This window comes from Oryx dammah, unplaced genomic scaffold (assembly GCF_014754425.2).
Source record: "Oryx dammah isolate SB20612 unplaced genomic scaffold, SCBI_Odam_1.1 HiC_scaffold_16, whole genome shotgun sequence".
NCBI classification, from domain to species: domain Eukaryota; kingdom Metazoa; phylum Chordata; class Mammalia; order Artiodactyla; family Bovidae; genus Oryx; species Oryx dammah.
The window spans coordinates 36,782,302-36,808,300 of NW_024070200.1; the positions used below are offsets into that span (position 1 = coordinate 36,782,302).

Genomic DNA, 25,999 nt, shown 5'->3' on the forward strand with positions numbered 1-25,999 from the left:
TTTGGGTATTTTTTAAAATATTTTTTAAATATTTTAAAAATACTTCACTTCTCTCTTCACTATGTTCCTATTTTCGTTTATATGATGCATACTCATAATGCCCTTTAAAAATGTCTTTACTTGTTAATTCTATCATGTCTGTCATTTTTGGTCTGTTGTGTTGACAGGTATTTTTCTGGTTATAGGCCACATTCTCTTACTTCTTTGTGCGTCCAGTAATTTCTAATTGAATGTCATATATTTGTGAATTTTACATGTTGAGTTTTCTATTTTTGTGGTATTCCTTTAAAGTGTATTAGATTTTTTCCTAGTAGGTATTTTAAATTGCTTATTCATTTGATCTTTCTAGGCTTCCAAGCTTCTTTCAGGAGGGTCTAGAGTAACTTTTATTCTAGGACTATTTCCCCCCGTTTCTGTATGTAGGCCTTCTGGGGTCATTTTTTTTTTAATTTATTTATTTTAATTGGAAGCATTTTTAATAGCCAGGAATATTCAGTGAGGTTCATCCCTTCTTGCTGGAGGGGAACATGTTGAAATTTTGGCCCTGTGTCAGCTCTGAGAATTTTTTGTTTTAGAACTCCCTGGTAGCTTTTTTTCCTTACAAGTTCTTCTTGGCTGGTCTCAAGAAATTTTACCCTTCTCATGTACAGGTTTTTAACAGCTAAATATTCAAGGGAATCCTCATTTAAATTACTGGAACTCTTTCCCTGCTCTTTGGAACTCTACTCCATAAATTCTAGCTTCCTTGACCTCCTGGTACTGTTTTCTCTGTCTCCTTAAGTCAGTAAGATAGCCAGGCTCTATTTTGGTTCTTTCTGCTATACTGGAGTTGCTTCCTGGCTGAGAGCCTTGGATGATGGTAGGGCTTGCCTTCTTTACTTCCCTTTTCTCAGGGACCATAAGTCCTACACTGCCTGTGTCTGAAAATAGTCCCCTCCTGTACTTTATATGGTGTTCTAGTTGTTTTCAGTGGGAGGATTATTCTGGACTGTTTACCTACTCAAGGCCTCAAAAGCAGAAGTTGAATCATTCTAAAATTAGTTTTAATGCTAAAACAGTTTATAAAATTCTGAAACTCTCAAGCAATTATTACTTTTTATATAACAACATTTTATTCACTTCTCAGTATTATTATAAATGATTTTGTGTCAACTGTTGAAACTATTAATTATTTTTCAATTCAGAGATTCCCCTGCACACTTTAAATCAGAAGCTGACCCAAAGAAAATGATTTATCATGCCTAATAAATTTCATAAATCAGGAAAGTGGATTTTTGGGTATACAAAAATTCTCTCAATATTATGGCATAGTCATTTTAAATATAAGATTATTACTTAATATTTCACTAGAAACATGAAAGACTATTATACTGGGAGATAAGGACCAAAATGAACCATTTGATCTAGTATTTTGAAATGTAAATCCTGTCATTTTAGAGCATAATTGTGTATTTTATATCAGGAACTGGCAAATGTTATCTGGGAAGAGCCAGATAGTGTATGTTTTAGACTTTGTGGGCCATACAGTCCTTGTTGCAACAATTCAGCTCTCCCTTTGCAGTACAAAAGCGGCCACAGATGATACATTTTTTAATATGCTGGTTGCGTTGTGATAAAACTTTATCTATAGAAAATGAAATTTGAATTTCATGTAATTTTTACACCTCAAGATATTTTTATTCTTTTGATCTTTTTTCCCAGCTATTTTAACATGTAAAAACTACATTCTTGCCTTGCAGGTCATGCATAAACGGGTGGCTGGTCAGACTTGGCCCCTGACTCATAGTTTGACAGTCGCTGTGCTATACGATTAAAAAGCTCCCAGGTAAGCTTCAGGATACCTGTTGGACTGTTATGGTTTAATTCTTAGTAATATTTTTACTTAAACATTCTCTACTGTTAAAGGGCAAAGTAAATAAGATGGCACACTCCTGAGCCTGTAGGGCTTTGATAGATTTTTTAATGGCAAAGATTATACCAGTGGATCCTTAGTTAATGGAGAATTTGGGCTAATGCCTAAGTTACCATACTCTCAAACTGGCACCTTTTCTCTTTTAAATTATGCAAGATTAAATTCATTTGTTCTTATTTTGTTTCAATATGCCTACCTTACTAATGTTTCAAAATTAGCATATATGTAACCTGAATTTAGTTATTTAGTGATGAAGTTGCCCTGTGCTCATAAACAAAAGGTCCCCCAGCATTATGTCATTTTTTACTTAATGGTGTCCCCACTAACAGTCAGTTCAGTTCAGTCGCTCAGTTGTGTCCGACTCTTTGAGACCCCATGTACTGCAGCACACCAGGCTTCTCTGTCCATCACCAACTCCCAGAGTCTACTCAGACTCATATCCATTGAGTCAGTGATGCCATCCAACAATTTCATCCTCTGTCGTCCCCTTCTCCTCCTGCCTTCAATCTTTCCTTTTCAAATGAGTCACCTCTTTGCATCAGGTGGCCAGAGTATTGGACTTTCAGCTTCAAAATCAGCACTTCCAATGAATATTCAGGACTGATTTCCTTTAGGATGGACTGGTTGGATCTCCTTGCAGTCCAAGGGACTCTCAAGAGTCTTCTCCAATACCAAGTTCAAAAGCATCAATTCTTTGGCGCTCAGCTTTCTTCACAGTCCAACTCTCACATCCATACATGACTACTGGAAAAACCATAACCTTGACTAGATGGACCTTTGCTGGCAAAGTAATGTCTCTGCTTTTGGATATGCTATCTAGGTTGGTCATAACTTTTCTTCCAAGGAGTAAGCATCTTTTTATTTCATGGCTGCAATCACCATCTGCAGTGATTTTGTAGCCCAAAAAAATAAAGTCTGCCACTGTTTCCACTGTTTCTCCATCTCTTTGCCATGAAGTGATGGGACCAGATGCCATGATCTTTGTTTTCTGAATGTTGAGCTTTTAGCCAGCTATTTCACTCTCCTCTTTCACTTTCATCAAGAGGCTCTTTAGTTCTTCACTTTCTGCCATAAGGGTGGTGTCATCTGCATATCTGAGGTTATTCATATTTCTCCCAGCAATCTTGATTCCAGCTTGTGTTTCTTCCAGCCCAGCGTTTCTCATGATGTACTCTGCATAGAAGTTAAATAAGCAGGGTGACAATATACAGCCTTGACATACTCCTTTTCCTATTTGGAACCAGTCTGTTGTTACATGTCTAGTTCTAACTGTTGCTCCCTGACCTGCCTGCATACAGATTTCTCAGGAGGCCTGCATACAGATTTCTCTGGTGACCTGGTATTCCCATCTCTTTCAGAATTTTCCACAGTTTATTGTGATCCACACAGTCAAAGGCTTTGGCATAGTCAATAATGCAGAAATAGATGTTTTTCTGGAACTCTCTTGCTTTTTCCATGATCCAGCGGATGTTTGCAATTCGATCTCTGGTTCCTCTGCCTTTTCTAAAACCAGCTTGAACATCTGGAATTTCACAGTTCACATATTGTTGAAGCCTGGCTTGGAGAATTTGGAGCATAACTTTGCTAGCATGTGTGATGAGTGCAATTGTGTGGTAGTTTGAACATTCTTTGGCATTGCCTTTCTTTGGGATTAGAATGAAAACTGACCTTTTCCAGGTCTGTGGCCACTGCTGAGTTTTCCAAATTTGCTGGCATATTGAGTGCAGCATTTTCACAGTACCATCTTTCAGGATTTGAAATAGCTCAACTGGAATTCCATCACCTCCACTAGCTTTGTTCGTAGTGATGCTTCCTAAGGCCCGCTTGACTACACATTCCAGGATGTCTGGCTCCAGGTGAGTGATCACACCATTGTGATTATCTGGGTTGTGAAGATCTGTTTTGTACAGTTCTTCTGTGTATTCTTGCCACCTCTTCTTAATATCTTCGGCTTCTGTTAGATCCATACCATTTCTGTCTTTTATTGAGCCCATCTTTGCATAAAATGTTCCCTTGGTGTCTCTAATTTTCTTGAAGAGATCTCTAGTCTTTCCCATTCTGTTGTTTTCCTTTATTTCTTTGCACTGATCGCTGAGGAAGGCTTTCTTATTTCTCCTTGCTATTCTTTGGAACTCTGCATTCAGATGCTTATATCTTTCCTTTTCTCCTTTGCTTTTTGCTTCTCTTCTTTTCACAGCTATTTGTAAGGTCTCCTTAGACAGCCAGTTTGCTTTTTTGCATTTCTTTTCCATGGGGATGGTCTTGATCCCTGTCTCCTGTACAATGTCACGAACCTCCGTCCATAGTTCATCAGGCGCTCTGTCTCTCAGATCTAGTCCCTTAAATCTGTTTCTCACTTCCACTGTATAATCGTTAGGGATTTGATTTAGGTCACACCTGAATGGTCTAGTCGTTTTCCCTACTCAAGATCTAGGGATTTTTCTTCTTACTTCATAGTTTTGAGAATATACTTTTCCCTTCATCACCTTTGCTTCTTGATCATCTTCCACGTATCCCTGTTAGCCAGTTAGAACACAAAATACATTTTAAAGCATAATCTCTTTTTTCCACCTAATGTAGCTTAGCATGCTGGTCCAGTCCCCTCTTAGACTACTCAGAGTTTTTCTAATATGTACAGCAGTATTGATACGTGCAGTGGATGATTTTGTTCAGTTTTATATATACAATTATCCCTTGAATGATTGAAAGCAAAAGTGACAGTTGCTCAATGTGTCTGACTCTTTGCGACCCTATGGACTGTACCTTGCCAGGCTTCTCTGTCCATGGGGTTCTCCAGGCAAGAATACCGGCATGGGTATCCATTTCCTTCTCCAGGGGATCTTTGCGACCCAGGGATCAAACATGGGTCTCCTGCATTGCCCACTGATTCTTTACTGTCTGAACCACCAGGGAATCCTGTGAATGATTAAGAGTATTTTCCTTCGTTAAGGTTTATTTTTTTTTTTTTCGTTAAGGTTTATAATTGAAGTTGGTCTTTAGCAATGTGCAAAATCCAGTGCTGTCAAAGTTCTAGAAGAGAATTTAAGTATAATATATGCTGCTGTTGCCTCAGTGAGTGGGTAGTAACATAGCTCCATATGCCTTCGGGGAATACTTTTCATGTCTACATGTCTTCATGAAGTTTTCCCAACACTCTGGTACATCATCCAGGGGAGGGGAAAGCAGGGAATTCATTTCATTTTACATGCAGAGAGAGAATAATCTTTTCACTCAATTATAAAATAAGAATTAGTTCTGAAAGAAGCTTTGAAATAATAGAAAATTGTCATCCAAAGAGAATTCATGTAGTTAGTTAAAAAAAAAAATAGGTTAAGAGTTTTTAGTAATTGTTATTTTATTGTTGTTGTTACATAGGAGTCAATAGTTTTAAAATATGGCCAATTTTCTCATGTATTTTGAGGGATATGGTACCTAAGAGATATTTCTCAAAAATTCCTATTTCATTATTTTGATAATTTAGAAACTGTTTCCCATGAGCATTATAAGTTTATTCCTGTCTTACAACATGTATGTCTTCCTATGTCTGGAAAATTCGCCTCCTAAATTTTTCCATGTCTGGCTCATTTCAACCTGAGCATCATCTCTCCTGAGGGCCTTCCTTTATACACTGTGTCAAACAGCACCTCCACCTTCCCAGCTTGTAACACCCAGTTTTATTTTCTTCGATGTATTTATCACCATCTAAAATTAGTTTGTTCATTTACTGACTCGTCTCTTTCTGTATTAAAATGTTGGCTCTCTGAGAGGAGAGATCTTGCCTTCCCTATTGTGTGTCTATCTCTACTACTTAGAACATTTCCTTTCATATAGTAGGCCTTAAGTATAATTTATGTGGTTGGAAGGATGAATAAATGAAAGTATGCCTAAGGTGTGATTTGTAGGAATATCTGATAGGCTAATGTGTATAGTGAATCACCAAGAAGGAATACGAGTACATTTACCCAAATTTATTTCACTATATAGAACTACTTTTTCGTTAAACATTTAGTTGTATCAGACGTCTACAGAAGACATTTTGGAAATGTGACTGATGTACTGATATATTCGGAGAAGGCAACGGCACCCCACTCCAGTACTCTTGCCTGGAAAATCCCATGGACGGAGGAGCCTGGTAGGCTGCAGTCCATGGGGTCACTAAGAGTCGGACACGACTGAGCGACTTCACTTTCACTTTTTACTTTCATGCACTGGAGAAGGACATGGCAACCCACTCCAGTGTTCTTCTTGCCTGGAGAATCCCAGGGACGCCAGAGCCTGGTGGGCTGCCGTCTATGGGGTCGCACAGAGTTGGACACGACTGAAGTGACTTAGCAGCAGCAGCTGTACTGATATATTAATTTTTTTCTTTTACATTATAATAATACCAAATTTATATGCAAATTATAAGAATGATACAGATAATTTTTCCTGAATCACTTGAGAGTGAGTTGCTGACATTATACTGCATCACCACTGAATACTCTAGAGTGCATTTCCTACAAAGACATTCTGCCACATAATCAGGATAAAATAATCACAATCAGGAATTCGATTGGTTGTTTGGTTACTACCATCTAACCTACAACCTACAATTGGTTGATTGGTTACTACCATCTAACATACAACCCTAGTCAAATCATACCAGTTGTTCTGGAATTCAGTGGTGAACATCCCTAGAAAGGAGAGAGTAGGCACCCTCAAAATTTGCATATCTTTCCTTTCAAATCTTTGGCTGATTACTTAGGTTCACAGGTGGAGGAGACTCCATAGGGCCTAGTGGAAGGTAATAGCAGACATGAGAAGTTTTTGAGGGGATATTTCAAATTTAAAGTTTGAGTTCTACCAAACACAGAAGAATAAAGCATTCAGAAAAAGACTATTTCAAGGAATGCAAGGTAGATTATAAGAGGATAATAGATCACTGCATTAGGAAAGAGTAAGGCAATGTAGGTTCTCATTTCAGTTTTGTCACTAACCAACACTTACCCATGGGAAATCACTTACCTTCTCTCTCACAAAGTACTTTTCTAGGTTATCACTATTTGTATGTCTGTAAGTTCAATTTCTTTTCATATTCAAATTTCAAAATAAAATAGGCATTGATTTCATTTTTCTTCTTTAAAAACTCATAATGGAAACAAGAATAACTGATTTTGCCACTGTTTTTGTGATACTGGGCTTTGAACAGACTCTGGGAAATAGTGAAAGAGGAAGCTGGCATCTTGCAGTCCATGGGGTTGTAGAGAGTTGGACATGACTTTAGTGCTATATATATATTTCTTGGTAATATTTCTCCTACATGACACCCATCATTGTTATACACCACTTGAAATGATAGACATAAACACTGTAAGAATACTGGATATTGTTTTCATCATGAATAACCTAGCTATGTCAGAGTTAGATATTGTTTGATGTTGCACAGAAGTGTCCTTTTTAAAATGTGCCTTTGTTGTCTTAAAATCTACTGAAAGGTTCAATTCTACAGTATGTAAGTGCAATCTGGAATCATTTAAAAGTTTTCACATTATCTTTTTCTTTCTTAACTCTTCTAGTTATTTTCCTTGTATTTAGTGTTATAGAAAAAGCAAATGAGGAGTTGGGCCTGTTTAAACGTACATGTAATAGGTGCTCTAGAGTCAGAAATAGATAGGAATTTATTATTTTAATCTTAAGTGATATTTTGTATGCCAAATTATAAATATAATTTTATACTTAAACCTAAAGTAAAACTGCAAAATGGCTAGAGAAATTTTTGTAATTGGAGATAAATACACTCATATTTGACAGAGGCTATATCAAAGTTGGATATTGTCACTTAGAATTGAATTTTTATGAAGGTGAAGTAGAATTTTATGTTTCATATTCTTTTATTTGTAGCCAAAAATAGAAATATATGAAGACGATCAAATGAGTCTTAAAAAGCTTCAAATGCGTCAGTACTAGTTTGATTCATATAAGTTGCTTGATTCTTGGGTATGTCATGGATAGTTCTTGAGTGTGTAAGATTCTATCCATGTCACTTCCTAAGTAAGGAAGTTACTTCTTAAACAAATAAGTCCAATTTTAACTATTGAGTAGGGGTAAAATTAAGAATATCCTAAATGAAAGAAAATGTCCAATATATTTAAAACTAGTTTACCTCTCCAGTTTAGCTCTATTTTGTGCTGTTCTCTTGCAGTAATCACCACTATCTTCAGAAAATAAGGAATGAGAGGCAAGGAAGAAAGGACATTCATTCATCTTGGAAGGACCCAAAGCACTTTGAAATTTAAAGGAATGTAATTATAGCTGCTAAAACCACCTTTGTCACCGAAATGGATGAAGTACTTCAAATTTAAGTGGTAACCAGAATTCTCATATCATGTTTCCACCAAGAACTTTAGATCACTTGAAAGGATTTTTTTTTAACTTTAAATATTTACCTTAACAAATACCAAAGTGCAGATAGCTGATAATTTTATAACTTATTTAGCATAGTTAGGATTTTATTTTCTCTTTTAATGCTTGACCCTGATATTAGCCAAAAGAATTGTTGTTTTTTCCCCCAGGTTATCAACTTCTTAACATAGAAACAGATAAGCTTATTTGAGTAAGAATATGGCATAGTATTAGTATACTTACAGGTCTATCCTTTGCCAAATATTTTTTCTTTTCATAAAAGCAACTCGGGCAACATAAATGGTAGTATTCTATCACATGTGAAATTGTTTTATAATCTTATTTTCTGAACTTTATTTCATATTATTTTTTTAGTTTCCTTATGTGACATCTGGTCTCTTGATCTTTTTCCTTTCATATCTGACATCTTATTTTAATTTAATCTTTATTTTATCCTCTCCCCCTCCTTCTCAGGAATTTAGGGTTATAAAAGACACCAGGTTTTAAGTATGCTGTCATTAAAAAAAAAAAAAAAAAGACACAAGGATCCAAAATGGAAAAGGAGAGAGAAGTTTGAAAAAATTATAGAATTATTTCTTATTGTGAAATCACAGTGATTGTTACATTGTAAGTAGAGTGGAAAGCAATTATAGAAAGACTTAAAATTCTTTGTCAGTCTTCTCAAATCTCCTTGATCTTAGACCAAAATTGTTTCAACATGTTTTGTAAAAACTCAAATGTTTGCAACTATAATGGCATCCTAGTGAGCAATTAGAACTTTTGTTCATTGGAAAAGTCTATTAATTTGGTTTTCAGGAATAACCGTTTGCTTACTTGAGTCATTGTGTCTTGGTAGTGAATGAATGCAGTTGAATAAAACTGGGTCTTTACTGTGAAATCAGAACATGTGAAAAATCAAATACAGTCCTAATCAATGACTAATCCAAATGATTCAAAGGAATGTAGGACCTATTATTTCAGGAAAATGATTTATATTGGTAAGTGTAACCCAGGATAAGTAGTATGTAAGGAGTGTTCCCTGTGCTAACATTAACCTGGATAGGAAATACCTTAACATTGATTTTTTTTAAATTATTCAATTATTGGTTAAACTTCTACTTATGGCATAGTTAGGAATTTCCATATGCTTGTCACCATCTCCCAGCATTTAGCATTTTTAAAATATTGAGCAAATTCTTTCTAGTCCTCAACTATTAAAAAATTATACAAAGTTGAAGAAAGTAACTTTTGAAATGTAGCAAAACTTAAAGTGCTGAATATTCAGTTATACAAGCAAATAGTACATAGAAAGTCACTGGGGAATTCCCTGGAGGTCCAGTGCTTAGTACTCAGCACTTTCACTGCCCTGGGCCTGGGTTCTATCCCTGGTCAAGGATCCAAGATCCCACAAGCCACGTGGTATAGCTAAAAGAAAAAAGAAAGTCAGCAAACTTCCATGTCTTCTCCACTAATGATCTAAGTTTTCTTTATCCATTTGATTGTATCTGATTCTATAACCTTGTATAACCACAGCTTCATTAATGAACCCAAAACAAACAATATTGTCAAAGTTTTTATTGTGATACATTTACCACTCCTTACCAAACATTTATTTCCATTTAAATTCATCTCTCAGTGATTTGGAGGGCTTCTCTTGTGGGTCAGATGGTTATGAATGTGCCTATAATCCAGGAGACCCGAGCTCGATCCCTGGGTGGAGAAGATTCCCTGGAGAAGGAAATGGCAACCCATTCCAGTATTCATGCCTGGAGAATTCCATGGATAGAGGAGCCTGCAGGGGTACAGTCCATGCGGTCGCAGAGTCAGACATGACTGAGCGACTAACCCTCCCTTTCACAGTGATTTTTGGTAACCATGGATAGGATCATTGAAATCCACAGGGAGTGGCTTTTTCTAATCAATAATTTCACTTTTTTCACTACCAAATTTGTTTTTTAGGGTCATAATATTAACAAGGATCAAATTAAATTAGAACTTGACCTCTCTACAAAATAAAAATATTGCCTTCATTCTCCCATCAAGTCCAGTTCAGAAGTCATATAATTCACATGCACGAGACTACCTGAATTACATATTACTTATTTTTTCTGGTCCCATCTAAGCTGAGTGCCTCCAGAATCCTAAATCTATTGTGGCTTTTGATGAGGGAATGGAATCAGGCTTCTGACTGTGCAACTGACAGAACTTCTAAATTAGAAATTCACATTTCTAACTGTACAAACTATCATGGCCACCCTGAATAGGCTAAAATGTAAAAGATAATGTTCTAGCTATGTTAAAGTTGAATTGAACACCCAGTTTTATCTAAGTTCATTCGCTTAGAATTATGATTCTTGGGGATAGAGTATATGCTTGCAGATGGTAAGACCACTGCAAATAATGTATCTATAAAGAATCTTAAACTCATAAAGCTTAAGAGGCTCCTTTTAGGAAAACTGTCCTTATGGAGGGAAGCCTAGGTATAATTTGCCCAGACAAATAAGAATTTAACATAATAGTAATTAATGTGTACTGAGTGATTACCATACGTGAAACATTGGGATTAGTGTTTAATATGCATTATCTGAGGCTTCACCACTCTATTTGACATAGGTCATATTATTAAATATCTCCATCTTACATATGAGGAAACACATTCTCAAAGAAGTTATTTAAATTGCCCTGCATCAAGTTGCTAGTTCAATGTAGAGTCAGCTCCATAACCTGAACTCTTAACCAGGAGTTTATTCTAGTTTATAAACATTCAATACTTCAAAACTTCAACTTGTTAAAATTTTTATTTACCCAGTGGTAGATAAGGAGAGGTCTTATTATTAGCAGCATTCTCATTTCAGTTTTGTGAAATTATGTTCCCTTAAGATACTATTTTTCTTTTACAACATCAATTTTATTCTGTCTGTGATTTCTCATTGTTCTAATTATGTTCTTAAAGTAGTAGTTATTATTTAATAGAAAAGATACTTGAAGATGATATCATTAGACCCACATTTATCTGAGATAGAGACAGAGGACAGAGAAGGGAAACATAGGTGAGGAAAAAATGTAAAACTGGCCTGTTTACTTAGCTGTCCTCCCTTAAAGTCTTATGTGCCTTTCTCTTTATCCTAAGAAAATTCTTCATTGTTTTTCAGTCTCAGTTGCTGATATTAACAAAAATAGTAGTGAATTTGGAGACGAGTTCATCTTGAATTTTTATTTTATATTGGAGCATAGTTTATTAACAGTATAGTTTCAGGTGTACAGCAAAGTGATTCAGTTACACATATTCATGTATCTGTTCTTTTTCAGGTTATTTTCCCATTTATGTTATTACAGAATATTGATCAGAGTTTCCTGTGCTATAGTACCTTCTTGTTGTTTATCTATTTCAATATAGTAGTGGCATACATTTTCTGTTAAATTCATATATAGTCTTTTTCAAATAGGTAGTTCTTATTCTAATTGTAGAAAACGTCCCTGATAGCTCAGTTAGTAAAGAATCCATCTGCAATGCAGGAGATCCCAGGTCAATTGCTGGGATGGGAAGATCCGCTGGAGAAGGGATAGGATACCCACTCCAGTATTCTAGGGCTTCCCTTGTGGCCCAGCTGGTAAAGAATCTGCCCACAATGCAGGAGACCTGGGTTCAGTCCCTGGGTTGGGAAGATCCCCTGGAGAAGGGAAAGGTGAAATAGTTTTTCATGTCTGTTGCCCATTTTTGAATTGATTGTTTTAACTGTTGAGTTCTGAGAGTCCTTAAGTATTCTTACCCACTCCAGTATTCTGGCCTGGAGAATTCCTGGACTGTATATGCCATGGGGTTGCAAAGAGTCAGACAGGACTGAGCACTTTCACTAAGTACATTAATGTATTATCAAAGTTTAAAATGACAAAACTTATCAAGACTCAACATATTAAAGATATCAGTTCAGTTTAGTTCAGTCGCTCAATCATGTCCGACTCTTTGTGACCCCATGAATCACAGCACACCAGGCCTCCCTGTTCATCACCAACTCCCGGAGTTTACCCAAACTCATGTCCATCGAGTCAGTGATGCCATCCAGCCATCTCATCCTCTGTCGTCCCCTTCTCCTCCTGCCCCCAATCCCTCCCAGCATCAGAGTCTTTTCCAATGAGTCAACTCTTTGCATGAGGTGGCCAAAGTATTGGAGTTTCAGCTTCAGAATCATTCCTTCCAATGAACACCCAGGACTGATCTTTAGAATGAACTGGTTGGATCTCCTTGTAGTCCAAGGGACTCTCAAGAGTCTTCTCCAACACCACAGTTCAAAAGCATCAATTCTTTGGCGCTCAGCTTTCTTCACAGTCTAACTCACATCCATACATGACCACTGGAAAAACCATAGCCTTGACTAGATGGACCTTAGTCGGCAAAGTAATGTCTCTGCTTTTGAACATGCTATCTAGGTTGGTCATAACTTTCCTTCCAAGGAGTAAGTGTCTTTTAATTTCATGGCTGCAATCACCATCTGCAGTGATTTTGGAGCCCTAAAAAAATAATGTTTTCCACTGTTTTTCCATCTATTTCCCATGAAGTGATGGAACCAGATGCCATGATCTTCATTTTCTGAATGTTGAGCTTTAAGCCAACTTTTTCACTCTCCTCTTTCACTTTCATCAAGAGCCTTTTGAGTTCCTCTTCACTTTCTGCCATGAGGGTGGTGTCATCTGCATATCTGAGGTTATTGATATTTCTCCCAGCAATCTTGATTCCAGCTTATGTTTCTTCCAGCCCAGCATTTCTCATGATGTACTCTGCATATAAGTTAAATAAGCAGGGTGACAATATACAGCCTTGATGTACTCCTTTTTCTATTTGGAACCAGTCTGTTGTTCCATGTCCAGTTCTAACTGTTGCTTCCTGACCTGCATATAGGTTTCTCAAGAGGCAGGTCAGGTGGTCTGGTATTCCCATCTCTTTGAGAATTTTCCACAGTTTATTTTGATCCACACAGTCAAAGGCTTTGGCATAGTCAATAAAGCAGCAATCAGTTCTCCCTAAATTGATGTATATATAGGCTTAAGTCAACTCCTAAAATCCTGGCAAAATTTTTTAAATTTATGTGGAAAGGCAAAGAAATTTGAAAAGCTAAAATGACTTTGAAAAAGAAGGAAAATGGAAGGAACCACTCTACCCGATTGCAAAACTTACATGGCCACAATACTCAAGACTGGTATTAGCAGTAGGATAGACACATAAATCAGTAACAGAATAGATAACCCAGAAATAGCCCCACACAAGTATAGCTGGCTGATTTTTTTTTTTTTTAATGAAAGTGTAAAGGCAATTCAATGGAGAATGGGCTGTCTTTTTATCAAATAGTGCAGGAGCAGCATGGCGCTAGTCGTAAAGAATCCTCCTGTCTTATACAGGAGACAGAAGAGAGGCGGGTTCATCCCTGGGTCAGAAAGATCTCCTTTAGTAGGAAGTGGTACCTCACTCCAGTATTCTTGCCTAGAAAATTCCATAGGCAGAGGAAGGAGCCTTGTGGGCTACAGTCCATGGGGCTGCAAAGAGCTGGACATGACTGAGCAACTGAGCACAATTGAATATTCATAGAAAAGAAAAAAAAGCCTAATTCTCACCTAAATTCTCAGCCTAAATTCTCACCTTATACAAAAATTAACTTAAAGTGAATCATACATTTAAATGTAAAACTAGAAAACTTTTTAGAAGTTTTATGTAAGAGAAAATCTTTTTTTGTTTTCTTGTTTTTAATTGGGGGGAAATTGCTTTACAGTGTTGTGTTGGTTTCTGCTATACAACACAAATCAGCTATAATTATGCATATATCTCCTCCTTCTTGAGTTTATCCCTCTCCTCCTCCATCCCACTCCTCTAGGTCATCACAGAGCAGCAGGATGGGCTCCCTGTGAGAAAATCTTCAGGATCTGGAGGTTAGTGAAGAATAGTTAGGACAGCAAAGCATAACCATGAAAGAAAGAAAAATGGATAAGTCAGACTTGATCAAAATTTAAAACTCTTGCTCTGTAGAAGACCTCATTAAAAGGATGAGAAGACAAAAGAGTCATATGTAGAATACTTAAGAACCCTCAAAACTGAACAGTTGAAACAATCAATTCAAAAATGGGCAAAAGACATGAAGAACTACTTCACCAAAGAGGATATACTCTGAATAGTATTGGCAGAGAAGCGCATTGAAGATATTCAATATCACTTGCTATTAGGGAAATGAAAATTAATGCCATGATTAGTTATCACTGTATATCTGTTAGAATAGCCAAAATAAAAAATAATGCCTAATACTGATGAGGATACAAGAAACTAGATCTTTCATGTATTACTGGTAGGAATATGAAACAGAACAGACACTGGAAAATAACTTGATAGTTTCTTTTAAAACTAAATGTAAACTTACCATATGACCCAGCAATCCCACTGTTGGGCATTACACCCAGTAAAATGAGAACTTAGGTTCACACAAAAACATGTACCTTATTGTTCATACCAGCTTTATTTGTAACAGCCATGGATTGTACCAACCAACATGTCCTACAATAGGTAAATGGCTAAATAAACTGTGGTACATCCATACTATGGAGTACAATAACAGCAATAAAAAGGAATGATCTACTGATATATATCACAGCTTGGATGGATCTCAAGGACATAAGGCCACATGATGTGTGTGTGATTCCATTTATATGACATTCTCAAAATGACACAATTATGATGATGGAGAACAGACATTTGTTGCCAGGGATTTGGGAAGGTTGGGTGTGACTATAAAGAGATAGCACCAAGGGATATCTTTGCAGTGACAGAATAGTTTGTATCTTGATTGTGATAGCTAGAGTAATCCACATGTGTCATGAAATGACATTGAATATACATACATTATACCCATGTCAGTGTCCTGGTCTTGATATTGTATTATATTTATATAAGATGTGACTATTGGGGCAAACTTTCAAGGGTGAATGGGGCTTCTCTGTACTATCTTTGCAACTTCCGGTAACTCTTCTGTTCAAAATAAAAAGGTAAAAAAATAACCCTATTTTAATTAATATGTATGGTCCAGAAAATTCAGTCCTGTAAAATGCAGCGTTATGCTGCTGCTGCTGCTGCTAAGTCACTTCAGTCGTGTCCGACTCTGTGTGACCCCATAGACGTTATGCTACTTGTGGATTATTGAAATGACTAGGTTGAGCTACACTAGAACCTAGTTAGAGGCTCTGAGGGTGCAGCTTTGAGCTCCAAATCTACCCCCACCCCCAACTTCCCCATCCCATCTGGTGGCAGTTGTCTGCTTTGGTTTTAATATTGCCAAGGGCATTTCTAGGTCTTATGGCTGGCTGGTGGACTCCCAGGACAATCCCATTGATTCAAAGAATCTCCCAGTTAACAACTGTTTCATGAGCCACATCTAGGGAGATTGATCCAAGAAAGTACTAGGGGTGCTAAGATCTACCCTCCTGCTTCCTTGGGTTACTGGGAGGATTTGCTGGCTATTTTTTACCAAGTTCTCTCTCCTCTCCATTGTATCATACTATCCCTCTTCCACCATAGGAACTATAAACATCCTTATTTGAGAACAAGGTATTGAATCGACTGTTACAACTAAGTGCATATTATCCAAACATGTGTATGATAAAATGTTCCCCTTTTTGTAACAGTTTTCAGTCCAAGGTTTAGTGTATCTTATGTTTCTGAGATTTTGCTTATGAAGAGTGTTTTATGTCCTTTGTAAAAAGCTGTTGAGCCAAGCTTCCAATAATATGAGGAAAAGTAAAAGAAGAACCAGAAAAGTTATGTTATCCTTGCTTTCTAAACTAAAGGGCATAAAATTCGAAATGATCCTGCAGATTCTTTTGGAAAGAATATTAAGCAATCATCTGGGTTATACCCCTACCATATAGTGGGACGATCAACATATATGACTGATGGAGTAATTTCATGCCATTTTACATACTGACTTCATTCATAATCATTTCATCACATATTTACTTGGGGAAAATAATATTTGCAATAGATAAAAAAATTTTAATTTACTTTGTGCTAACATTAAGTTTAAGTGATTTGTGTATATTATCTCTCTCTTGGAGAAGGAAATGACAACCCACTCCAGTATTCTTGCCTAGAGAATCCCATGGACGGAGCAGCCTGGTGGGCTACAGTCCATGGGGTCGCTGTGAGGGTACATGGGATACAAAGAAGAATAGATGCAGGTGCCGGCATCTGTTTCTCTAACAGAGCAGACAAACATGTAAGTAGCAGTGTTCAAGAGATTAATGGGAATGTGAGGACAGAGCTAAGACAGTGCTTTTTCCCAAAGCACAAATGAATCCTACTGCTGAATGTTACTGGTTAATAGGATTTTACTGCCAGGGAACAAGCTAGAGGAAAAGAGTATTCCTGTTCTAGGCAAAAGGAATAACGTGCAGAGATTTACTTCCTTTAGAAGAAAAAAAGACATAGACTTTTAAAGTTGAAGAGGTTATCCAAGGTATTTTATTTTGACATACTTACTTTATATAAAATTAAATGGAAGCTCTTGAAGGTAAATCTGTTTATCCAGTATTTCTCAGAAATTACAGTATCACTTGAAATATTCTTTGAAATACAAATGAACTATGTAGTTCAGAACACATTTTGGTCAGATATTACTCTATTCCACAAAAGAAGGTTCTTCCTTATGTTTCCTTTGTTTAGAAATCTGCTTTACTTTCAAGCTAAAATGTAATTAGGTATTATTTCTATTTCTCTTAAAATTTTTTATTATTAAAAATTCTAACAATTCAGAAAAATTCAGAATAATATTAAAAACATCTTTATCTTACCACCAAGAATTAATTGAATGCTAACATTCCCCCCCCCCTTTTTTTAAAGAAATAAAACAATTTAGGAACAATTGAAATCCTCATTGTATCTTTCTCCAATCTTATTCTTGTCATCCTTTTCTGGAGAAAATGCTGTGAAATTGGTGAATATATATTCTTATGTATGTACCCATAAACAACATGAAATGTAAACAATGATATAATAGATGTACTTTTTCCATCTTTCATGTTGTGTGGTATTCATTTAAATGCATTTTTTCATATGAACTCAAAATAAAACAGCACAGGTGAGTTGACAACATACTATAGTCAATAGTAGAGATTTCTCAAACCTCTCCTGCCTTCCAAGATGGCCTCCACTCTGTCTATGGAGTGTGTTTCTTTAGATAAACCTTCTTTCACTTAAAAAAAAATAGTGGGGATTTGCTGTTGTGTTATGATTTTTGTCTTCCTGTGTTCTCTTCTTGATACCTAAAATACCACTGTCTTCTAGTTAATTCTGCATTGTGTTTTGGAAGAATGTAATTCTTTCATTCCGTAGGTTTTCAAATGTATTGTCAAAGACTTTTGTTGGGAAAACAGTTATTTCTGTGGGCTTATATCTCTCACATTAGCTCTTTTAATTCTTCTCTACTGAGATCACTGTAGCAGAAATACTCTGTAGTAGAGTCAGATGACCAAGAAATGACTATACCATGTGGTAGGAAGTCTCCCTTCACACATGTATTACTGGCAAGACAACAATACTAGGTAGTAAGAAGTCAGTCATGATGTGTGGGGAGAGTTAGCCTCTGAAAATGTCATGACAAGACAATCCAGAAAGAGGATGTTTATCTGAACTTCTAAAAGAGCTTAGAAGTCCTTTCACCAAGGACCTGGCCATGGCATAAGGGATGATAGAGGAAGAGATAGAAATCTTATTGTGGGAGAAAGGATTGCTATGGGTGTTGAGAACACAGTTTTTACCCTTTGATTCTTTGTACCAAGTGTAATTAGCAGTAAATGTTTTAAGTTCATGACAGTCAGCTAGAATACCACTAAACATATGTGGCAATTGAAGAGCATGATAAATACAAAGCATCTCCTTGTTTCTGTTACTCACCTTCTTATAAGGGTGAGAAACTAGAAATCTGCACAAATGCTTGTACTAGGCAAGCCAGTTAGTCCTAACCTCACTGGTGTTTTAATTCTGAATTAATGGTCCCCAAAGAAGGGAACGGCAAACTACTTCAGTATTCTTGCCTTGAGAACCCCATGAACAGTATGAAAAGGCAAAATGATAGGATACTGAAAGAGGAACTCCCCAGGTCAGTAGGTGCCCAATATGCTACTGGAGATCAGTGGAGAAATAACTCCAGAAGGAATAAAGGGATGAAGCCAAATCAAAAACAATACCCAGCTGTGGATGTGACTGGTGAGAGAAGCAAGGTCCCATGCTGTAAAGAGCAATATTGCATAGGAACCTGGAATGTCAGGTCCGTGAATCAAGGCAAATTAGAAGTGGTCAAACAAGAGATGGCAAGAGTGAACATCGACATTCTAGGAATCAGTGAACTAAAATGGACCGGAATGGGTGAATTTAACTCAGATGACCATTATATCTACTACTGTGGGCAGGAATCCCTCAGAAGAAATGGAGTAGCCATCATGGTCAACAGAAGAGTCCGAAATGCAGTACTAGGATGCAATCTCAAAAACGACAGAATGATCTCTGTTTGTCTCCAAGGCAAACCATGCAATAACACGGTAATCCAGGTCTATGCCCCAACCAGTAATGCTGAAGAAGCTGAAGTTGAACGATTCTATGAAGACCTACAAGACCTTTTAGAACTAACACCCAAAAAAGATGTCCTTTTCATTATAGGGGACTGGAGTGCAAAAGTAGGAAGTCAAGAAACACCTGGAGTAACAGGCAAATTTGGCCTTGGAATGTGGAGTGAAGCAGGGCCAAGACTAATATAGTTTTGCCAAGAAAATGCACTGGTCATAGCAAACACCCTCTTCCAACAACACAAGAGGAGACTCTACACATGGACATCACCAGATGGTCAACACCAAAATTGGATTGATTATATTCTTTGCAGCCAAAGATGGAGAAGCTCTATACAGCCAACAAAAACAAGACCAGGAGCTGACTGTGGCTCAGATCATGAACTCCTTATTACCAAATTCAGACTGAAATTGAAGAAAGTAGGGAAAACCACTAGACCATTCAGGTATGACCTAAATCAAATTCCTTATGATTATACAGTGGAAGTGAGAAATAGATTTAAGGGCCTAGATCTGATAGATAGAGTGCCTGATGAACTATGGAATGAGGTTCGTGACATTGTACAGGAGACAGGGATCAAGACCATCCCCATGGAAAAGAAATGCAGAAAAGCAAAATGGCTGTCTGGTGAGGCCTTACAAATAGCTGTGAAAAGAAGAGAGGCGAAAAGCAAAGAAGAAAAGGAAGGATATAAGTATCTGAATGCAGAGTTCCAAAGAATAGCCAGAAGAGATAAGAAAGCCTTCTTCAGCAATCAATGCAAAGAAATAGAGGAAAAGAACAGAATGGGAAAGACTAGAGATCTCTTCAAGAAAATTAGAGATACCAAGGGAAGATTTCATGGAAAGATGGGCTCGATAAAGGACAGAATTGGTATGGACCTAACAGAAGCAGAAGATATTAAGAAGAGAGGGCAAGAATACACAGAAGAACTGTACAAAAAAATCTTCATGACCCGGATGATCAAGATAGTGTGATCACTCATCTAGAGCCTGACATCCTGGAATGTGTAGTCAAGTGGGCCTTAGAAAGCATCACTAGGAACAAAGCTAGTAGAGGTGATGGAATTCCAGTTGAGCTATTTCAACTCCTGAAAGATGATGTTGTGAAAGTGCTGCACTCAATATGCCAGCAAATTTGGAAAACTCGGCAGTGGCCACAGAACTGGAAAAGGTCAGTTTTCATTCCAGTCCCAAAGATTTGCCTTTCTTTTATTCCAAAGAAAGGCAATACCAAAGAATGCTCAAATTACCACACAATTGCACTCATCTCACACACTAGTAAAGTAATGCTCAAAATTCTCCAAGCCAAGCTTCAGCAATACGTGAACTGTGAACTTCCTGATGTTCAAGCTGGTTTTAGAAAAGGCAGAGGAACCAGAGATCAAATTGCCAACATCCGCTGGATCATGGAAAAAGCAAGAGAGTTCCAGAAAAACATCTATTTCTGCTTTATTGACTATGCCAAAGCCTTTGATTGTGTGCATCACAATAAACTGTGGAAAATTCTGAGAGAGATGGGAATACCAGACCACCTGACCTGCCTCTTGAGAAATCTGTATGCAGGTCAGGAAGCAACAGTTAGAACTGGACATGAAACAACAGACTGGTTCCAAATAGGAAAAGGAGTACATCAAGGCTGTATATTGTCACCCTGCTTATTTAACTTCTATGCAGAGTACCTCATGAGAAACGCTGGACTGGAAGAAACACAAGCTGGAATCAAGATTGCTGGGAGAAATATGAATAACCTCAGATATGCAGATGACACCACCCTTATGGCAGAAAGTGAAGAAGAACTAAAAAGCCTCTTGATGAAAGTAAAAGAGGAGAGTGAAAAAGTTGGCTTAAAGCTCAACATTCAGAAAACAAAGATCATGGCATCTGATCCCATCACTTCATGGCAAATAGATGTGGAAACAGTGTCAGACTTTATATTTTTGGGCTCCAAAATCACTGCAGATGGTGATTGCAGCCATGAAATTAAAAGACGCTTACTCCTTGGAAGAAAAGTTATGACCAACCTAGATAGCATATTCAAAAGCAGAGACATTTCTTTGCCGACTAAGGTCCATCTAGTCAAGGCTATGGTTTATTCCAGTAGTCATGTATGGATGTGAGAGTTGGACTTGGAAGAAGGCTGAGTGCCGAAGAATTGATGCTTTTGAACTGTAGTGTTGGAGAAGACTCTTGAGAGTCCTTTGGATTACAAGGAGATCCAACCAGTCCATTCTGAAGGAGATCAACCCTGGGATTTCTTTGGAAGGAATGATGCTAAAGCTGAAACTCCAATACTTTGGCCACCTCATGCGAAGAGTTGACTCATTGGAAAAGACTCTGATGCTGGGAGGGATTGGGGGCAGGAGGAGAAGGGGACGACAGAGGATGAGATGGCTGGATGGCATCACGGACTCGATGGACGTGAGTTTGAGTGAACTCTGGGAGTTGGAGATGGACAGGGAGGCCTGGCATGCTGCGATTCATGGGGTCGCAAAGAGTCGGACACGACTGAGCGACTGAACTGAACTGAAGCAGTAGCAACAGAATAATGGCGGGGTGGGGGGTGGATTAGTTTTTATCTTTCCAGCTTGTACATTTTGAAGATTAACAATTCTGGCACATGGTCTCAGTAGAGCTTATCTAAAAATACCAAATTGTAGAAATGGAAGGAAACATTCATTCCCTAAGAAACTCATTCTTCTTGGAGTCAGGCCCAGCTTTTGTTTCCTTCTGTTGGTTTAACATATATAGGAAGGAAAACATGAAACATTGTGGTACTTTAGAACTCTCTGATATTAAATAATGCACCATTGTACAACTAGAGCTAGAGTACAGGTGAGTTTCACATGGGGAATGTTTAAAAGGAAACAAAATGCAGATTTGTGTGTGTGTGTGTATGATAAATTGATTTTTTACAAGGTTAAGAAGCAGTCTAATGAAGAAAGATTAATCTTTCCAACAAAAGATACTGGAACAGTACAAACAAAGCCAAAAAACACCCAAAGCCCTTGCCTCATAACTACACATAGGCCTTGAAGATAAGTGAAAGAGAGGAGATGGTAAGAGACTCACTGTATAGAAATGAAGTAATAAAACTCCCATGAGAATAGAAACATCTAAATCATAGAAGGAATAACTGGAAGACAAATCTTTTGAGTGAGAAGCATTATGTATTGTAGGAAATGTGTATATGTTATATGTAATATTCATTTAACCCAGTAGCTTATTAAGCATGCTACTATTCACAGAGCAATCTAACTGTGTTAGAGGGGTATTATAAAGACCCTTTGAGGGACTCGTATGTAAACAATTACAGAACATGATAAGTGCTATCATAGTGGTGCCAAGGAAGCTCAGAGGAAGGGACAGGCTAATATGTACACTCATCCTGAATGGGCTTCCCTTGCTAACCCACTGAGCACTGAGTACACTGAAGAATGTTAGTTGATCCACGGTCCTTTGAGCACTTTGGGAAATTGTTCATTTGATAGCTAAAATCCAATAAGGGATCTCTTCCATCTGGTGCAATTTGAATCATGATAATTACCTCAGGCTGAAAGAATAGACAAAGTGAAGGAACCTGACGTGGTTTCCCTTTATTCTTCCTTTGAACTGTCATTTGATCACTTTTAAGTGGGTAGTCTTTCTCTTGCCTCTAGTTCTGTACAATGTCTATCACACAAGGAAAGCAGCAAAGGGATTTTTTAAAGACTGCCAAAACTCTCTAGAAATGAAAGAATGCTTTTTTTTTTTTTTTTAACGTAAAGGAGTCTTTGTGGTACTCTATGCACAGACAAAGGGAAGTTGGAGTTGCATGTGATCACTTTGGCCAACCTTTTGTGGATTTTCTAATGCACATTCTCATTGCTCCTTGAAGAATGCAACTTGTACTCACACTTTCCTGAAAGCAAGTACTACTTTTGTTCTCCCCTAGTCTCTGTCACATAACAAGAGCGTTGGTGGAAATTACTTTTCCATAAAAAGAACTGTGCCACCTACTCTTCAAATGCCACTGATTAAGAAAATCATTGATTGATTTTCCCTAGGGAATAAATTAGGCTTTCCCCTGAGAGCGGAAAAAATAAATAATGGGATATAAAGAATGAAGTTTGCTGTGTGTTATGGGGAAAATGTTTATGCAGTTGCCATGGAAATAACATGTAGGCATTTAAACCAGGAGCTTATGATATCTCTGTATTTGCCAAATATAAATCAGATACGAGTTGCATTCATTCTTTTTCTTGGCTCACATTTAGTCTGACATGTGTGGTTATGTAAAATATGCTCCTGCTTTAGCATATTTGCTTAATATTTGCAGGAAATGTATAATACAAGAGGCTGCCATGTTTTAAGATCATATAATTAAGGCATAGAAATAAAACTAAGGGAAGCAATTCTCAGCAAATGATTCCTAAAAACAAATAGTAACAATCAGAGTGCTTGAGGCTGGATTTTCCTGTGACATTCATAATTAACAGAGCTAATTAATTTTTTCTTAATGAAACATTCACAATATTGGACCTGATTAGTGCTAGCTAATTGTTTGTGAGTAATGTCAGATGCCAAGAATGCACAATTTGAGACTTTATTCTTATTTTAATGTATGTGATTTCATTTCACAAGTGGAATAAAACACAACAGCCAGTGTTTCTGAATTATTACACTTTTCTGTCACACGACATCAGTTAGCCTTCAATTTCATGCCTTCTAAGGGAGGCATGGTAGAAATCTAGAGAGGGCATATATGAATTTTGAAGATACAGAGAATTTGATACAATTTTTCAGTGCTTGAACTTTTTTTTTTTTTACTAATTCCAAAGATAATACAGACAATGCAAACTGTACCAGAAGCCACTGCCTCTTATGAGGCACACAAACCAGAACAATAGGAAAACCTAAAAATGATTAGAATATGCTTCATTCATGGAAAATGGGGGGTTACCCAATTAATTCTAATACTCATCTTTTTATGTCAATTTTGCTACCCATTTCATAGCCCATAAGTTTATTATTTCCTCACTTAGATTTCCTCTAAGATATCATGTGCTTTGTAAGCAGATAGTGTAGAGGCCTAATGTCTTATTAAAACAGTAATTGCTTATATGGTCCAATAAATATAATAGTAATTTAATGAGGCCAAATATTTGCACAGATGGAGCAATAGGAAAGGGCTAATCAGGGAAAGTTTTTCAGAGGAAGTAAGTTTTGAGTCAAAATTCTAAGATCTTTCTGAGGGCGTTTTAGCAATATATATCAATTTTTAAAATATGTATATATATACCTGTAAATTTTAAGGAGAAAAGATGTTTGCAAAGATTTAATTAGAAGTATGTTACTCTCTCTCTCTTTGTATATATATATATGACACATATATTGACTGCATTGTGTACAGCATGCTGTAGGATCTTAGTTCCTCAACCAGCGGTTGAACCCATGCCCCCCTACAGTGAAAACAGAATCTTAACCTCTGGACCACCAGGGAAGTGTCCCCCAAAATATTTTCTAATTTCCTCTGAATATTCCTCTTTGCGTAGATTGTTTAGACAGTTTCCAGGTATTTGGATATTTTCCTATCATCCTTCTGTTTTTAATTTCTCTTTTTTATGGACAGGGAACATTCTTGATTTCTATTCTTTTAAAGTTTTTGAGGTTTCTTTCATGACCTAGGATATGGTATATATTGGTAAATGTTTCATATAAAATTGAACAGAATGTATATGCTGCCTTTGTTGGATAAATATCTATAAATGTCAGATTCAGTTGGTTGATGGCCTTGTTTAGGTCTTCTGTGTCATTGCTGTTTGTTCATTGTTGTTTACTGAGAGAGAAATGCTGAGATTACCAAACATAATTGTAATTTATTTGTTTGTTTCTCCTTTCAGATCTGTCAGTTTTTGTTTCATGCATTTTGAATCTCTCTTGTTAGGTGCATACACATTTAAAATTGCTATGTCTTCTTGGAGAACTGACGTTTTTTAGTATATAAGGTTGCTCTTCATTCCTGTTAATTTTCTTTACCCTGAAGTCTCCTTTGATAATATAACCACTCCAGCTTTATGTTTATTAGTGGCTTCATGTCTATCTATCTTAAAAAAAATAAATAAAAGTTTAATCTACCTGTAAAATTATATTTGAAGTGTGTTTCTTGTAAATACCAAATAATTGAGTCATGATTTTCCAGATCCATTCTGATAATCTCTTTAATGTGTATACTATTTGCATTTAATGTAATTGACATATTTTTATTTTATTTATTTGTTTTTGGCTGCACTGAGTCTTGGTTACTGTGTATGGACTTTCTCTAGTTGCAGTGAGTGGGGACTACTGTCTAGTTGCTGTGTGGGGGCTTCTAACTGTGGCAGCTTCTCTTGTTGCAGAGCACAGGCTCTAGAGCACAGGCTCAGTAGTTGTGGTGTATGGGATTAGTTGCTCCACAGCATGTGGAATCTTCCCCAACTAGGAATCAAACCTGTGTCCCCTGCATTGGCAGGTGGATTTTTATCCACTGTACCACCAGGAAAGTCCTTCTTGTTGCTCTTGTTATTGTTCAGTCAGTCATGTCCAACTCTTTGTGACCCCATGGACTGAAGCATGCCAAGCTTCCCTGTCCTTCACTATCTCCCGGAGTTGCTCAAACTCATGTCCGTTGAGTCTGTGATGCCATCCAACATCTTTCTTCTGTCGCCCCCTTTTCCTCCTGCCCTAATCTTTTCCAGCATCAGGGTCTTTTCCAAAGAGTTGACTCTTTCCATCAGGTGGACAGAGTATTGGCATTTCAACTTCAGCATCAGTCTTTCCAATGAATATTCAAGGTTGATTTCCTTTAGGATTGACTGGTTTGATCTCCTTGCAGGCCAAGGGACTGTCAAGAGTCTTCTTCAACACCACACTTCAAAAGCATCAATTCGTGGTCCCTCAGCCTCCTTTATGGTCCAACTTTCACATCCGTACATGACTAGTGGAAAAATCATACCTTTGACTAGATGGACCTTTGTCAGCAAAGTGATGTCTCTGCTTCTTAATATGCTATCTAGGTTTGTCATAGCTTTTCTTCCAAGGAGCAAGCGTCTTTTAATTTCATGGTTGCAGTGACCATCTGCAGTGATTTTGGAG

General features: G+C 37.2%; 1 protein-coding gene across 1 annotated transcript in view; it reads left to right on the forward strand.

Moving 5' to 3' along the window:
- Window positions 1–1,726: 1,726 nt before the first annotated feature.
- The window catches only part of PEAK1 (pseudopodium enriched atypical kinase 1), a 170,937-nt gene continuing 146,664 nt past the window's right edge, over window positions 1,727–25,999 (forward strand). The window contains exons 1-2 of the mRNA XM_040257307.1: window positions 1,727–1,825; window positions 8,094–8,256. The gene's annotated coding sequence lies outside the window, so the exon portion shown is untranslated. The remainder of the gene's footprint in view (window positions 1,826–8,093; window positions 8,257–25,999) is intronic.